At 37.8% G+C, this 18,044-nt stretch overlaps 1 protein-coding gene across 1 annotated transcript in view; it reads right to left on the bottom strand.

Annotated features, from left to right (window-relative positions):
* ZSWIM6 (zinc finger SWIM-type containing 6) overlaps positions 1 to 18,044 on the bottom strand; it is a 183,066-nt gene that overhangs the window by 112,600 nt on the left and 52,422 nt on the right. The gene's annotated exons all lie outside the window — the stretch shown is intronic.

Raw genomic sequence — 18,044 nt, 5'->3', positions numbered from 1 at the left:
TAGAGAAAAGTGCCAAATGAAGCATTATTTGTTCTGTTCTTCCACAGCCACAAGTTTATTAAGTGGCTCTATCATAAATGTATAACTACTGTTACGGAGAATCACGTGAGAACATCTGGACATATCAGTACCAGAAAAACAATTCAAGGGCAGGTCCTTTCGCAGAAATGGAAAATAACATCATAAAACACCAACTTTCCAACCTTCTGTCCAATACAGAAATGTACTGAGTTTGGAACAATGTCCTGATTTTAACATTATTCCAAAAACACAGTTGTACACTATTTCTGATTTTCATAATCGAATCATCTGGCAGGCAAATATCTACAGTCTTTACTTTCTATTTCTATTTTATTACTTTATTGCATTATGTCTTTTTCTTTAAGCTTGCTTCACATCACATAGGGGAAAAGAATCCAAAAAGCACACAAAAGAAATACTTAAAAATCAACTAATCAAAAGAGGTACCGGTACTCATTCCTCTCAAACATACAATCTCATCTGATTTACCTCCCAATCATATCTAATGAGCATAGCAGAGTTCTTACATGCTGAGTTCCTCAGTTTGGGGGTGTCTGTTGTGTTCATGACTACCACAAGATATTTCCGTTTCCACAGGGGAGAGAGAAGTCTCCTACCGTGTGTCCCTGAAAATAAGACCTAGCTGGACAATCAGCTCTAATGCGTCTTTTGGAGCAAAAATTAACATAAGACCCGGTCTTATTTTACTATAAGACCAGATATAATATATAATATAATACTGGGTGTTATATTAATTTTTGCTCCAAAAGATGCATTAGAGCTAATTGTCGGCTAGGTCTTATTGTCAGGTAAACAGGGTACTATGAAGTAATTCGATCTGAATTATTAAGAAACTCAACAAGTACCAGTTAAAATCCTGTCTCTTTAGATTTTTGAAGCATAACTAATTCTATAGAGCAAAAGAAAAGAAAAAGATTCCAGTCACTCTACCTACCTGATTTCTCTCTCTGCTGATTTAGCTAAAACTTAGGTCCAAAACCAAACTCTTGATTTGTCACACTCCAAAACCTCTCCAGTAAACAAGCAACACCCAGCTATTCAAAGCAGAAACTTAGGATTACTTTTGATTCTTTCCTCCTCTTCACCCAGCTCATCCAATTCCATCACTAAACCCTGCTGATGGGCCCCATTCTCCCATCTCCACTGCCCCACACTACCACCAGCTGACACAGCCTGAACGACTGCAATCACCTTCCTTATGACGCCTTGCTGCCATGTGTGCCCTCAGCAACCTCTTCTCCACACAGCAGCTGGAGGGTGGCTTGCCACTACATTCCGAATAAACGCCAATTCCTTACCATGCCCTAAAAATACCTTACAAAATACTGCCCTGCCCATTTCTCCTACACCCCATTTGGCGTTACTCTACCCTGATCTTCCTCTATGTTACCAGCCACGCCGAGTTCCTTCTATACACCAAGTCCTTCTCCCCTCATGAACTTCCTTCACTCATACTGTATCATCTCTAATTTCCATTAGACTGCAAGCTCTGTAAGGCAAGAGGGCTGACATTTTAAAGTTTGGTACATAGTAGATGTTCAAAAAATATCTGAGAAAAGAATGAATGGGAACATAAAATAAATTTTAATGATAAACGCCTTCAACCATCAAATGGAAAGCAATCTAAGAAATAAGCCTCAATGAGAGTTAAGTTCACAATAAACTATTTTAAATTGATATTTAAGATGGACGCTCCTAAGAAAACAGATTCTTCAGCAATGCTCTTAGGAACCAAAACAGAGATTAACAGAAAGTTTAGAAAACTGAGCACAATTTGCCTCTTTTCTGGTTTTGACAATCTGTTTTCACTGCTGAACTCGTTCTCTTTTTAATTTCAACTCAGTAGAAACCAAGAAGTAGGCTTCTATTATTAGAAGCCTAATAAAAGAAATATGCAACTAGTTTAATACACTAACCAGAACTAAGACATTAATGTGCTTCCAGCTGCTCCAAATAACGTAAAAAATAAATTCACATCACTAATTCTTGATATGCAAGGAAACGGAAGAGGATCTAAATTCAAGCTCCAAAGTACACTGAAATGATGTATTATTATGCCTCTGCCTGAGCTGTCAACCTTCACAGGATCAAACCAAGGATAATGCTTTTCTTCCCACCTCATTCCAAATAAAGAAGATGTCAGTTCTAAAGTAAAGTATGATAGTTGCAATTCTGGCCTACCTAAGAGTTCTATCGTGGCATGAAAAGTAGCTCAACTTTCCTTGGGGAGGTTTTTTTTCTTTTAATCATGAGGTCCCAGTATACAGAGGCCCCAGTCTCAAAATCCCCTATGGTTCAGTGTGGAAACAGTAATAAAGTATATACAGCTTTGCCCAAAATTTCAAACCATCTAATAGAAATTAAAGATTTACTAGGGATAACCTACAAGGCTAACAAACATTTTTTTTTTCTTGCCAGCTGGAATTGAATCAACTCAGCGCTATTTGAGGTTGTACGGCGTTGTCTGCTATGTCTTTGGTTAATTTTTTTGAATACACAATAATTACAAATGCAAATGTATTTATAGATAATATCTTTTAAAACACGGTTTTACTAGAAAAAAGAACCTTTAAAGGGTTCTTATTAAAGGCAAGGTTGAAACTCCCTGAAATATATCACAGTATTAGGGCTGCAAAAACACTGCAGTTTTGAGCAAAATCTTCCAATTAAAGGGTTCCTTTTTCACTAACATCAAGAACTGCTGGGAGGCAATTTTTGCCGTGTTCCCATCCTTTATAACACAAATTGTGCTCACCTTAAGTTGGTATTAAATGGAGTTTAAAACTCTATTAACTAGGTCATACTTTCCTTCTACAAAGTCCAAATATAGACTCATCCAACAACACACAAGCATTTACTCTATATATTGAAGAGGTTATCTTAGAAGAAATGATTAACTATTTTTGCAAAATCAAAGGAAGGAAGGAAACTCTAATTCTAAATCCACACTCAAAGCACTTGCAGCTCCACTGCCAGAACACAGGGCAAGCCCAAGGAGGACTTCCCCACAAAGGTGCTGGGGTGCTTTAGACAGCAGGGAGATGGAGAAACCAGTGTGCATTTATACCATGTCTTCATTTCTCCTGCTGCCTTATTCCTCGGGAGCCCAACCACACTGTGTCAGAATATTTGTATGTTTTGATAATGGCCTTTTTTGCCTTGAGTCCTATTATGGGGGAACTAATTAAAAGCATTTTCCCTAGAGAAACCAAGACACAGCAAGATCAAAAATGAGCGGACAAAGTGACATAATTGGTGACTAAGCAAGAATTTATAACCTCTTTCCTAATTCAATGTTCAATATACCAAATATTCCTGTTGGATATTCCATGTGTTAAATGAAATAACCTTAATATTTGGATCCAACATAACAGAATAGTTTATAGTCCTTTATACTTCAAATATGATTCTGTATGGTATGTATTATCACCAAAAGCTGTCTAAGTAAAAAACACAAGTCCTTAAAGTCTAGCCTGATGCTTTAAAAAGAAAGTAATCAATTATTATGATACTATTCACAAACTCAGAACGCTCAGTTCTATGGAACTGTCCTTTTAGGGCTGAGCCCTTGAGCATTTGAGTAATTGAGGGCTATGTATGTTGTCTTTTGCCAAAGGTGGTCCTGGTTTTCTGTTTTATTTCTTCCTAGCCTGTAGGCTGACTTCACCTTAGCTGGGCTGCTGCAGGTAGATGAAATTACAGTGACTGAGTCCAGAAGGGGAATGCCATCAATACCAAAGGAAATGATCAAGATCAAGCAGAAGCAGGCTTCTCCATAAGGACAAAGAAGCAAAAGGCTTCCTTTCATGAAAAGCTAAAACCTCCTCTATTGAAAGTGACAATAACACACTTTTATAAATTTGGCATTCCTGCAACAGTTACTCAAAGCCAGTCAATTAAATTAACTATACCAGATAACTTCAGTGGCCACTGGAAACGCTCTTCCTTTACTGGTCCAGTCAAGTAAGAAAGTTTGCCATGAAGTTTAAGGTTTAATGGCTCCTTTTAGATCCATGTTTATAAACTCCAGGTATTGCACTCCATGCTAACTAACCATCCACATGTCTCACTGCCCCACTTGTCTTCTTCCCCAAAAAGCTAATCAGCTTGCATTCCTGACTCTTACATTAACGAAGAACCAGAAGATTAACAAAGATCTTGGATATGACTAAACAAAATGATCCAATTAATAAACAGTGGAGAAAACATGTTTTTAAAAGTAAAATTAACGCAAGGAGTGACAGGAAATATTCCAAGTGATGAAAAGCAACGACATACACCCATGATTGCTCTACCCAGCAAGTCTGTCATTTAGAATTAAAGGACAGATAAGGAGATTCCCAGACAAGAGAAAACTGAAGGAGTTCATCACCACCAAACCAGTATTACAAGGAATCTTAGAGGGACTTCTTTAAGATAGGAGGGGGGTTAAGGATGGGTGAAAAGGGAAGGGACTGAGTAGTACAAATTGGTTGTTACACAGTAGTCATGGGGATGTAGGGTATATAGCATAAGGAATATAGTCAATAATATTGTAATAGATATGGTGCCAGACGGGTACTAGATCAGGGTGATAGATGGAAATGGGAGTGGGGGCAGGGTGAAAAAGGTGAAGGCATTAAGAAATACAAATTGATACTTAAAAAGTAGGGAGTATATAATTAAAAATGTTGTAAAGATCACCTAAGGTGCCAGATGGGCACTGGACTTACCAGGGAATCACATCCCAGACTGCGTAGAGGCCTGACCACTGTGCTATACACCTGAAGCTGAAGCAGAATAATATTGAATGTCAACTATAACTAAATATATAGGTATATATAGTCACGGCATGTAGAGTAGAGCATAGGGAAGATAGTCAATGGTACTGTAACAGCTATTAATATATAAGATGTCAGAGGGTTAATAGCTTGGGGGGTGGGTTATCACTTTATGAAGAGTTTAAATATCTAACTATTATGTTGTTCTGTACAGCTGAAACTAATAAAAAAATGAAAAAAATAATCAACAGGGGGAAAAAAACTTTAAGAGCCAGACAGACTCTTCCAGTTTTCAAACACAGCAGTATTATATCGAAATGAAAAACAAAAGGTAAAACTAACCACATAAAAACAGGAGGATATGGGGGGGGGCGGGAGAGTTCTAAATACGATCTTTATAAGATGTCGCCAGGAGAAAGCCCACATTTGTCTTTAAGGGCTGAAGAATCAGCAGCAATAACCCAAAGGATCATGCCCAAAGGTATTTTTTAATAGTTGTGCTCAATTTTGGCAGTTTTCCACATAATATTTCTTTTTTTGTTTCAATCGTGTTTTACAGAATTGCATTTGAAAGCCTCTACTATTTCTTTCCGGTACCAATGCTGAATTGAAATGGGCTTTAGGTAAGAAAAATCAAGTATCTCATTATCCAGCAAAAATTATCTCCTGGCCCCTTCACCATCAAAAATCACCATAGTTTTTACTGTTTTTCTCTCTCCCCCTCAGAAACAAAAACAAATAATAAAATGGCCCGTGAAATTTGACAATTTGATATGTAAGTTATATTTAATTTTATGCTTATACTTATTCCTTAAACTGAAGCAATACAGAGGCCTGGCTTTCGAAAACGAAAAAAAAAGTCTTTCACCTTACTGCAAGAAAAATCTATAATCAGAATTGAACGTTTATTAAAGAACCATAAACCCGCGCACCGCCCCGCCTCGCCTCTGCTCTGTCAGCCACACACAACCTGCACCGCCCCTCAAGCTGTCAGTCACACGCAGGCCCCGCCCCATCCTGTCCGCTCCCACCCACCCACCCCCCACAGGCGCTGTCAGTCGTGACACTGGCCCGCGGCTGAACCGGCGGCGCTGACGTCAGCTGGCGACCGCGGCCGCATTCCTAAACAGTTCAGACAAACCCACTGGTGGGAAGCTTCGAAAGCCCTCAGCTGTAGTGAAGAAAGCAAAGGCTTGGCGGGCAGCCAGACTCCTGAGCTCAGCATTTTGTAATGCACTTCCTTTTTACTTACAGCTTGCATAATACCCTTAACCCTTCCTTCACCTGCACAACACTTTTAACCCCTTCTTTTCCCGGTCGAACTTCAAAGCAACCTTCGGAACTGTCTCCCATAAGGTTTTAATATATTCCACACCAAATCATAACTGAAGATTTTTAATACTGCCGAACAGGCAATTTAATTAAACACACATGATCCTTCTAAACGGCAGGCTTTTTTTCCCCTTAAAGTAATGTTGTTTTTCACGCAGGGAAACTAAAACATTTTATTAAAACAATAAATTTTAAGATTCAGTTTTTTCAAGACCCTTCCTTCATAATTTCTCTTAGAACTTATTTTTTCAAGAGCCAGTAACATCAAATGGTCTAAACACGGAGCAAAAGGGCATACAGTGACAAAAGTCTCCCTCCAACCAATCCTGTTGCCCCAGTGGCCCAGTTCTCACTCCATAAAACCTAATGTGAGTTATTTCCCTTGTATTCGCCCAGAAGTAGTTTAGTGATATATTAAAAAAATACAAATATATTCTATTTTTCCCCTGCATCACTCATGCAGTTCTCTCCATGGTTTTCCTTCTTTTTTAGAACTACATGGAATAACACTATTTACCAGTCCCCTGTTCATGAGTATTGAGGTAATCCCCAATCTTTTTGCTATTATAAATAATGCTACAGTGAAAAATCTTGTATGACTGTCTCTCTAGAATAAATTCCTAAATGAGAATTGCTGGATCAATGCAAACATGCATTTGTAATTTTACAGGTGCCTGAAAACTGCCCCTCTATTGAGGCTGTACCTCGTACCCTCCCCACTAACAGTGCAGGAGATGAGAGTTCCATTTCCCTCCTGCAGCTCAGACTATCTCCTGAATTAAGAGGCTCTGCTTTATTTCATAGTGGTCCCAGGTCCCAGGTACTTTGCCAGGCCATTGTTACCAAACTTTTTTGTTTCAGGAAAACACATCTGTGAAAAAATGGTATCTCAGCAGTTTTAATTTACATTTCTCATATGAATAGTTGTTATACATTTAAAAACCACTTGTATTTCTCTGTGGATTTATGATTTAACATTATTACATTTGCCCACTTTTCTACTGATTTTCCATCATTTTTTTACTGCTTTGTAGAAAGGAGCTTCTTACATTTTAAGGAAAGTTGCCTTTTGTCTGTGATTAGAGTTTGAAGGAGCTTTTTATACATTAAAGATATTAGCCATTTGTGATACGAATTGCAAAAATTATTTTCCAGTTTGGTGAATTATTTTTGTGGTTTCTGCCATACAGAAATTTAGGCATTTTATAAAGCTGAATTGTTATCAAATATATTCCTTCATAGCTTCTGGTTATTGTATCAGATATAGACTATCAATCTCCATGCAGTTTATAAAGAATTCTCCCCTGTGGTTTCTTTCTAATACTTATTTTTCAGTTTTACATTTCAATCTTTGGAGTTTGTACTTTGTTTTTTCCTAGATGGATACCCAGGAATCTCAACATTATCTACTGAATAATCTATCTTTCTTTACTGATTTGAAATGCTACCTTTATTATATTTACTAAATTTTTTTATGTAAGTGGGGTTCATAGGATTTTTATGCTGCATTTATCATCAGTGGTAATTTTTAAATCTAGTAGAAAGGAAGATATGTTTTCTACAGACGAGATCCGGTTTCAATAAATACATTTCAGATTTGGGGAGTTTTATTTATTTCTAAACCAAACTAAATCCTTTTCAAGAATTCTGGGATAAACTGAAGCATAGTATCATTAGGTTACATTTAAAGACTTATAATGAAAGTATCTAATGTGACTTCAAAGTAACTAGCTTTTTGAAAATAAATTTCCATTCAGAAACATTACTCCCGACCAATTATGGCAAGTACTTTTAGTCTTCATAAAGGCTTCAGATAATCACAAAATTTTAAATGTTGAAAACATTGTTAAAGCAAAATTTTGATATTGATTGTAGACAATTTTGCCTTTTAATATCCTTTAAATAATATTCTTTAAAGTAAAAATAAGTGACGAATGAGGATGAACTAGTAGTCCTTTCTATTAGGTTGGTGCAAAAGTAATTGTGGTTTAAAAGATTAAAAATAATTGCAAAAACTGCAATTACTTTTGCACCAACCTAATAGTTTTTGCCCTTCTTTCTATTATCTGTTAGAGATTATTACACCAGTTTTCTATGAAATGCCAAGGTTTTACATTTATGTAAATCATCATATTGATAAATATTAAGTATTCAAAGTATTAAGCATACAAATGATTTCAACTTTAAGATGTTAAAAGAGAGCAATATGCAACATTCATCAGTTGCTAAAAACACAGCAAATTCCACTGCTTTAATCAGGACCTCATAAGTGGTTCCCTAAAGGGATAATGGCAGGATGACAGACCTTCAGACAAAAGGTTCAAAGTCCCAGTACGTGAATATAGCAGGGGAGGGCAGGAGGCAGGAGGAGAAGAATACAGACCTGCCAAAGCAGGGAGAAGCCCCAAACCCTGACAGGCAGCATTTCCGAATGCAGCTCAGGCTGCCCTCTGCACGGTGAGGCCATCATTTATTTCACAGTAGCCCAAGTCCCAGTCCTCTCAGGACAAGCCTGCCACAGACTCACAGAACCACAAACTGTCGAGAAAAAGCCTTTAATGATATATTTTCCTTGTGGGACACAGACATCTGCACATATGCAGTTTTTCAAGTTCTGAAATACAATTCAAATAAAAGGACTTTGACCTTCTAAGATGTGGTGCTACAATTATATTTATGAAGTTACTATTTTAAATTCTGAGCCCATTGCCCTATAAAAACTATGACACACAGAATAAAATCCAAAGGGAAACTGCCTTTAAGTTCCTGACACACTGCCACTAATCTACTCTTCTGCTCTCCTCTTTCAAGGAGCCTCCACCTAGGCCATGGGAGCAGGGCCCGCTGTTTCTCAAACACACCTGCTGACTCTGATCCCATTTTCCTGTATCTGGAATCTCCTCCTAACAATAGAGAATACCAGTGTTTAAACTCACATCTCCTGTCTTGTAAAGCATCGGTTCATATACCACCTCTCGCATCACTTCTTTGCCCCTGAGAATCAGCCCCTCATAATCTCCATTAGCCTCACTAATGATGATAATAATGGTGATGAAGAATGTCAGAGAAACCTCATCAAAATGTGTTAAAAATTCTCATATGAATATGAAAATGAAAGAAATGAAGGAAACGCTATACTCTACTAACGGAAAAAGATGCCCTGTTATATCCCATTTATGTAAACAGAGTATACTTTCTTATTAGTCCTATCTTTTGGGAGGTTGAGGGGCTAGGTTACCCATCACATCTTCAAATGCTGCTTTCCATCAACTTGCAAATTGAAAGGACTATAAAAGAGGGCAAAGCTAACATACTGGCACTGTAAGTATGGTACTATAAAAAGCAGCCCCCACCAACAGGATGATTACAGGTAAGTTCCACTGCTCTCTAATTCCCTGAAGCCCTGGCTGTCGGTTCATGGACCCCTGACACCTGTGGCCCTAATCTGTTACGTTCTAAATCTCACAGGTATCGACTCCTATGACTTAAGACTCAGAATTCCTAAAGCTAGGATGGGACAGGTAGCCAACAGTTCTCAAATCTAACTTGGGCATCAAAAGCACCTGCATAACTCAAGAAACATATCGATTCTCAGGACTCAAACCCCAGACTTCCTGGAGTAGAATAGCTGATGGTGGGACCCAGGAATGTATTTTGTAAAAACAAACAAACAAACAAAAAACAAAACTCCCTAGGTGACTGTCTGATTTAAACACAAGCAGTTTGGAAAATGAGAAGATGGGGCAGGGCCATGAGCAGGGCCATGACCAAGGGGGCTAAAGGAAGTGGTGAGAATCCCTTCCCTTTCTTGGATTTACCTTCTCTCCCCCATGTCTCCCCTGATAAAAGAAGAGGCAGCTACTGGGAGGAAAGAACAGCAACAGCAAGAATTGCAGGAATAGTAGGTATACGAGTCCCCTCCTTAAAGCCTTTCACTTTAAGGACACATCTGCCTGTGTCTACCTTAAGGTCTGTTTCTCAACAACAAATCTGAACCAAAGAGAGCAAAACAGGGTTAGGAGTTCCCCTTGCGGGGTACAGCCATGGGGTACAGCCATGGCTGGCGGAGGTGGAGACAAAATGAGCTTCAGGAGGGTGAGGGAAGCTCTCTGAGGTTTTCCATCTGCCTTAATTCATGCCACTCTTTGCCTGAAGATTGGGCAATAAAAAAATTTAGTCATAGAGAACAAGAAAAATGCAATCATTTTAAGAATTCAACTGATAAATGAGAAAACAGGGGGAGGGGAAGGGCCTGTGGTATAAGAGATACTTTTGTAAACCTCCCAGGATGGCTATTAAAGAGATTTTATGAGGTCACCTAATTCATTTCTTAGCAGACAAGACGACAACTAGTACTACTCAGGGAAAGACACTGAAAAACATACTGCAGGGGCTGAATTTCCACATAATTTAATTGTTCTGTGATAAATATTATTTAAATACCAGGAAGTTCCCAAGATTGGAAACTAAGAGCTGAGCATTAAAACCTGCTTCCTTTTATGACAAAAATCTACACTGGCCAAAAAGTGTTCAACTCCCAGCAAAGAGTCGAAGTACAGACTATTTTGTACAATTCCAGAATCTTTTCTGCACGTATGTTTTCCCTTTTGATTTTATTCAAAAGATTCTCTTTTCTTTTCCAAGTATACTTTCTAATTCTGGAGACAAAGTGTTCCTTTTGCCTGGCTCCTCCTCCTCTGGCCTCCATGTGACAAAGCACCCATGCGAGAACTAAAGGAGCTAAGGGGCTCATAGTGGTCTTGCTTGTTAGCGTGTGAAAGGCTGAAGCTGCCAGCTGCATATGGATTAGAATGGTCCTGTTTACAATGTCTCCCAGCACTGTAACAACAGGAATGGGACTAACCACATGTCACGTGGTTTAGAAACCTTAGGCCATTTTTTATTTTAGTTTTATTTTTCTAAACAACAACATAGCTTTAACAGACTAAAAGGAGGTCTGAAACCGAAACACTCTCTATTTTTAATAATATGAAAACTGTGCCCCAGTGAATAATCACTCAATTTTAAATTACTGCCTCAAATGGAGGTTTTTTAAAATAAGTCCTGCTGATGATTTCAAGACAATCTTCAAGGACTATAATGAGTAAGTTACCTCAAGAAAGACACCAAAGACATGTGTCCTCAATTAAGTCTGAAATCTTGTGTTTTTCCTAAATCAGATGTGTAAACTTGACATCATTTATAAACAGCACATTATTCCTAGTGCAATGCACAATTACTCCCTTAATTTTATCATGGGATCAGAGTTAAATACATGCATTTCCCCCTACTACCTAAGTGTACAACATCAGAACAGGGATTTTTGTTTGATTTGTTCATTTCCATATCCCCAGAGCCTATCACATAGTATATGTTCAAATCATCATTATTAATGAATAGCTGCCCAATTAAAGTTTATTCAAAAATAAGTTAATTTCATTCATTTAGATGTAAGACTCAAATGTGTGTGTGTGTGTGCGTGCATGCGTGCGTGTGTATACACATACATATATAAATTAGACATTATGCCCAACAATGCAAATTCTAAATCTGCTCATGGGGACAAAGTAACAGTTATTGTGAGAATAACAACTTGGAATTTCCTAAGTTTGGTGCAACGTGAAAAATGAATCCCACTACTAGAGTTTCAATTTCCACATGCCTCTTTCCACCAGAGCATGTGATCTAGAAATCATACAGTATCTTGTTCTCTGTGGAAAGTTAATCATTAAAAACACATTCATTTGGAGAGCTTCTGCACATACTAGTGTTTCCTATATTAAAAATCACTGGAAATTTCATCCTGGAATTCATGCTGCAAAAGTTTAACTTCAGTTTATACTTCAGGTAATTAAGACTTTATGTAGATTGGGAGCCAAATTTAACTAAAGCAAAATTCCAATGATAGTGAGTGATATAATGACAAAAATCCACTGTAGTTTTAAAAGTTCTTTGTAACTGATAAATTACATTAAAATTTCAAACATTTATAGATACGTCTTCAAAGTCATGCTCACCAGTGAATCCTCCATTGCCCCAAAAGTACTTATAATTGTTATAGTCACCTTTTCTAATCCTCACAAATAAGGTCCTTTAATTGTACAGAGCGCTCTACTGCTGCTCAGTACTTTACTAAGGAGTGTCTCCAGCACAGAAGGATCTCACTAACCGCTACCGTAATTCAGATGGACAGGTTCCACAAAAGACATGTTAAAAATGACAAACGACAGGAGAGATAGGTCCTTGAATTTTGTCCCAACTTTAAAAGATTTCTGGGATGTTTCTTCCAATCTCTCCTTTTACCAATAGAGCTGGAGGTGAGAAAAAATAGAGTATCAGTGTGAGGACTTCCTTAAGCACACAGATACGCACTTAGCTGGAGGGAGGAGGGAAGGAAAAATGACAAAAGAATTGGCAGCAGGGAAAGATGGGATTGGTCTCACTGATTCAGAAAATACTTGGCTTAATGGGACTTTTGGGCAGTGATATTATTTTGGAAACTTCTATACTAAAATTTCTTTTGTTAAACTAAGAAAAGGTTATATAAATTGATGCAACTATGGAAATTCTATTATAAAGTATAAGTTACAAAATAAAAAATATGCAGATTTGGCCTACTCTGAGTAACTATCTCCATGTCAAACTCTGACACCTCTCTTCAGACAGATCAATAGAAATTATGTAGTATTTCTGATGTAGCAACATCCCACTACATACTCATACTAATGTTTTTACCAACTATTTGCCAGGTAAATTTCTCTCATATGTTTAAGCTATCTCATCATTATCTATACATCCTTTATTTTAAAAGTACTGTTTCAACACATAGCATCATTCAAAGTATCAATAAGATTTTAGTATATTGTCCTTGTGAATTGCATTTTAAATTTTATCCCCCCACAGAATATATTTAAACTGTCTAAAGTTAGTCTTTTCAAATGCTTTGTTGTATACTTATAGTAGTACCTCTAGAAAAAGACTGGAAACTTGCTTAAAGTAAGAGATTTCCTCCCTCTGTTGTTCCACCAGCCCCCGTGGTTTAGCATTCAAGTACTGGGCACTCAACAGGTCAGGAAACCATGAGGAGACTGTGAATGCAAAGAAAAGAAAATGTGGGGGCCACATGCCAATACTATTGGAGATCACTAAAGCAAAAGCTGTAATAACTAGAACACAATCATTGTGAAAAAAGCTAGCACTGGTAGCCCAAATGTATACAAAAATAAAAACTTACATATATAGAATTTGAGACAGAAAATGATAATTTATTAAGAAAGTTAACTGAATTCAAGGCTTCAAACCAAGACAAATTACATCCAACCATGATTAAAACCATACTGTCAACAGGAGCCTGGAACCACTCTTGGGGTTCCCCACAAGGCAAAGAGACCCCTGTCAGAAAGCCCCTAGCAGTCTGACGCAAGAACTTGACTGCCCTGGTCAACACTTTCTTCGACCACTAGGGATGGACTCAGAGGCCGGCTCAGAGAGACTGAGGACACAACAGACGACAACTTGTAGGTCTCCCTAATACACAGGCAGATGGAAGGTTCAAAGGGATTCATCAGTCCAAAACAAGTAACAGATATAAAATAACGCACAAAAAGAGATTATAAAGTACTGCCCTGGAGCTAAAAATACAAGCTGCTCATCTATAACCTAAGGCCTTATTTATGAGCAATTCATGTGAAAGACAACACCAAGGATGACAGTTACGTGCTCAACACAGCACATGGCTGCCCATAAAAGAAACCCACAAGAAACATCAACGTGGACTACACAAATGAAATTAGTTTTAAACCTTCATATCACACCTGTGCTGGTCATATCCTATCTAGAGTACTGTATGCCTTTCTGAGGACCGCACTTTTAAAAGTGGCAATGAAAAACTGAGGATTTCAGGAAAGCTAGCATGATTATAAAAGGTCTGAAACCTACATCAAAAAGGAATGGTAGGCAGAGCTTTGGCAGCATAACGGGGAGGCACGGGGGGAATATGACATTAACTCTTATTCAGTACCTAAAAATGTGCCACGTGAAAGATGGAAAAGATAGAATTAGGACTATTGGAGGGCCAGAAATCTACACAACATGAAAAGCTACCTAATATTAAGTTGTTCAAAAGCACCTTGAAAACCAATGGAAGCCAAGCCAAGGCTGCTTCAAGGGCACTTGAAGGATGTCTACCTATGCTCTTAAGAAGGGCTGCACAAAGCTACTTTCAACCCATGACCCCGGAAATCATCTACAGACCCTGACTATACAAGTGAAAAGCCTGAAGCCAGACCAAGGAGCTGCCTTGCTCAGTTATCACAATTAAAGCAAAGCCAGGACCAGAGGCCAGCTTTCTGGACTCCCAAATCTATATTCTTCATTCTGTTCCATCTTCTTATTCCAAGTATCAGGCTACTTTGACCCTCACCACAGAGGAAGTATTCTCTTCCCAAGAGTTCATTCAGACTTGGGAAGAACCAATCACCTTGTTTGGGAAAAGTGATTTTGTTTTTCACTGTAATGTTCAGTTACCCAAAGAGCCCAAGAAACACCAATCCTTAATGTACACAGATACAGTACGTGTTTTCCCACTAAGAATTCAGCTCTGCGGGCTTTACAACCGCAGGATCCAGGTCCTTCAGGCCTATGAAGAAGAATGCCTCACCGCTCGAACCTTTCACTCAATTCAGTAAGTGTTGACAGATTCTGGAAAACGCAAAAGAGAATCTTATTTTTTACTTCAGTCAGAAAGAGTAGATTTCAACATATAAGAGAAATTGGAATGCCAGCGTCAGTAATTTTCTCAATCCAGTCACATAAGGATTTAAGCCATAATCAGACAAACTCAACATTTTCCATCAAAATACATTTTCAAATAATAGACATTGTCTTTTTAGAAAGTCATACAACTCATTCTCCTACAGCCTCCTGAACTGCCACTGAGCAGTTTTGTCACTAACAAACACCCTAATGACACCAGCCCACAAATTCAGTTTGCTCCCTAACTCAGACAAAAATTATTCTCAGAACTGAAATCACACAATGCTTGGTTTCATCATTAAAAAATCACCATCTTAATGACCCTTTGCTGGGGCTGCCCAGGTGCCAGAGGCTGTGCTAAGTCCTTCATAGCATTTCGATACAGTAAATATTATAAATGAAGCAAACAAGGCTTTAAGAGATTAAGTTACTAGCCCAAAGTCAAGTGCTATAACAAGGCTTTAAACTCAGAATTCCAGGTCCACACGACTTTAACCTGTATACAATGCTGCCAGCCGGCTTGCTCAAGAAGAGTGATGCTTTGAGCTGCAAGGCAAGGGAGTGGGGCCCAAGTTTATTCAAGAGTTTCACAGCTACCAGATGGCATGAAGTGTCATTCTTAGAAATACTGTTGAGATGCTGCTGTAACACCAGAGGCTTAAATGGCAGCAGGACAGATTAAGTGTAGACATAAAAACGAACTTCCTTTGTTATACACTGAAAAGCCTCTAATAGTTACATTAACAATGGTTAAATTTTTATTGTTTTCTGTGCTAGGCAATGGGATCAAACTCTTCTCTTTTCCCTCTCAATGTGATTTAAATGGATTTGAGCCATAAAGCCCATTCTTTACACTTAGAATTATCCAATAAACAGGCAGAAAGGACCCGTCCCCTTCAGAAGTCACCTCACAAGAGCTTGGCTGTCACTGATGGGCTGCGTGTGCCATAGTCCCTGAAGGGCCCCCGCTGCAGGGCTGAGGACTCAAGGCCCATGCAAACCAACAAAACAAACTGCCATTTTTCTTATGAAATGTCAATTTAGTAGTCACAGCAGCCACCCCCGCCCCGCTCCCCAGCACTTCACTAATTTCCTAATGCAACACTCAAGGTGAATTTGATTAAGATCAAATTTGTTAGTGATAAATCCAATGTATTTAAATTTTTTTACATTAAGAAAACTCATTTTGATCATTGCTCTATACAAACACATTTTTGGAGGATACTTTAAGATGCATTGCATACAATTGAGACAATGTGTTATTTGGGATGGAAGAATACATTCAGAACTAACTGAATTTTTTTTTATAGACTATGTCTAAATCAATGTCCAAAACTAAATAACCTGCTTACTTTGTACCACAAATAAATTCAGGCAGATTTTGACAATAAAGCAACAAGTCAAAATCCCAGGTCTCCTCAAATTACTTACTATTGGGACAATCATAAGTAAGTCATTAACCTCTCTGAGCAGTTCTCTAACTTATAAAAAACAATTTTTTAAACTATAAAAGATAAACAAATTTACAGGTATTATGCTTATAATCCTCCTAAGAGATTAACTATCTCCATTTCAAAAATTTAATAAGGAATATTTGGAAGACAATTAGAAAGACAACTCATTTAAACCCACCCCCTTTAGAAAAAAATTTTTTTCTAAATATTTTATTCAGAAGTAAAAATTTTAAGCAAAAACTTAAATTATAAAATGTCTAATTAATTTATTTGTAAATGTAGGTTTTTTCCCCTTGTCTTTAAACTATTTACTTTTTAAACCAGACTAATTTGATTGAAGTTAAAATACGCTCTGCCAGGGGAAAAAAAAAAATCTGACACCTAGCACTGCCACACTGCCATCAAAAAGCATTTTGCAAGCTAAGTAAAATGTTTTCTTCACCTTTGAATGAGAACATTCAATTCTCACAATAGACCTGTAAGGTCAGGAGGGTTAAGCGTTATTGTGGTAATTTCGCCAAAGAAGACGAAAGTGACAGAGATGAATAAGACATCCGGGGTGGAAGCTCAAGGAAGTCCAACCTTCTAGTCCATCCTGCCCAAGGTCATGTCTGCCTCCAAGTACCAGACTGGACTTTCTCATCTCAGTGTATGTGGTAAACTTGTAAAGAAGCACAAACATTCCAGACGTTTTGTTTCCAAGCAACACACTGATTTAGAATGCCTTAAACCAACACCTACCCCTCAAAAAAGAGTGAAGCCTAATGAGGTATTCAAGTAAACAACCCACTAACCCCCCCACCAAGTAAAGCCATTTTCTTTACTCCATGTGAATAATTTATGGAAAAATAAATTCTCAGAACACTTTAATATCAGATTATTAATATACGTAGTCCATGACCTACCGTGTTTCCCCGAAAATAAGACCTAGCCGGACAATCAGCTCTAATGCGTCTTTTGGAGCAAAAATTAATATAAGACCCAGTATTATATTATGTTAATTATATTCAGTATTATATTATATTATATTCAGTCTATTATTAATTAAGACCCGGTCTTATATAATAGTAAAATAAGACTGGGTCTTACATTGCTTTTTGCTCCAAAAGACACACTAGAGCTGATGGTCGAGCTAGGCCTTATTTTCGGGTAAATACGGTATTGCATCTTATAAAACTTTGCTTAACAGGTCAAGTGAATAAAATGTCTTAATTTATAAATTAGAAATTCTGAATCTTAATCTCTACAAACACATTTTTAAAAATCCAGAACTTTTTAACCAAGTGTTTTTCAATTTTTGAAATCCATTTTGTTTTAAAGTCAGGTTTAAAAAATCAATTAAGTATTTACTGAGTTATCACATGTCTAGCCCTGTGCTCGTTTAATCAATTAAACCATTGATTTTTATCTTAACTCTGATATTGCTTAACTCAGTATTCAAAGATGACATCCTGACAGATCCCTATCTGTGTGCAGGTATGAATGGGGGAGGGTGGGAATCAATGCACAGCACAAGGTCTTTTTTGCCCTGGGCAATGACTGCTCTGTGGTGGGCTGTCAGGCAAGATTGTGCAAAGGACACACCCTGTGCCACCCCCCACATCTCTATCCCTTCACCACGTTGAACTGCCGGCAGTTTTCTCAGCACGTTTCTAAAATAGTGTCCCCCTTTATTAAATAAGTCTTTCTACTCACCTTACAG

Source organism: Rhinolophus ferrumequinum, chromosome 7 (genome assembly GCF_004115265.2).
Source record: "Rhinolophus ferrumequinum isolate MPI-CBG mRhiFer1 chromosome 7, mRhiFer1_v1.p, whole genome shotgun sequence".
NCBI classification, from domain to species: Eukaryota; Metazoa; Chordata; class Mammalia; order Chiroptera; family Rhinolophidae; genus Rhinolophus; species Rhinolophus ferrumequinum.
This window is presented reverse-complemented; position numbering and strand designations above follow the sequence as displayed.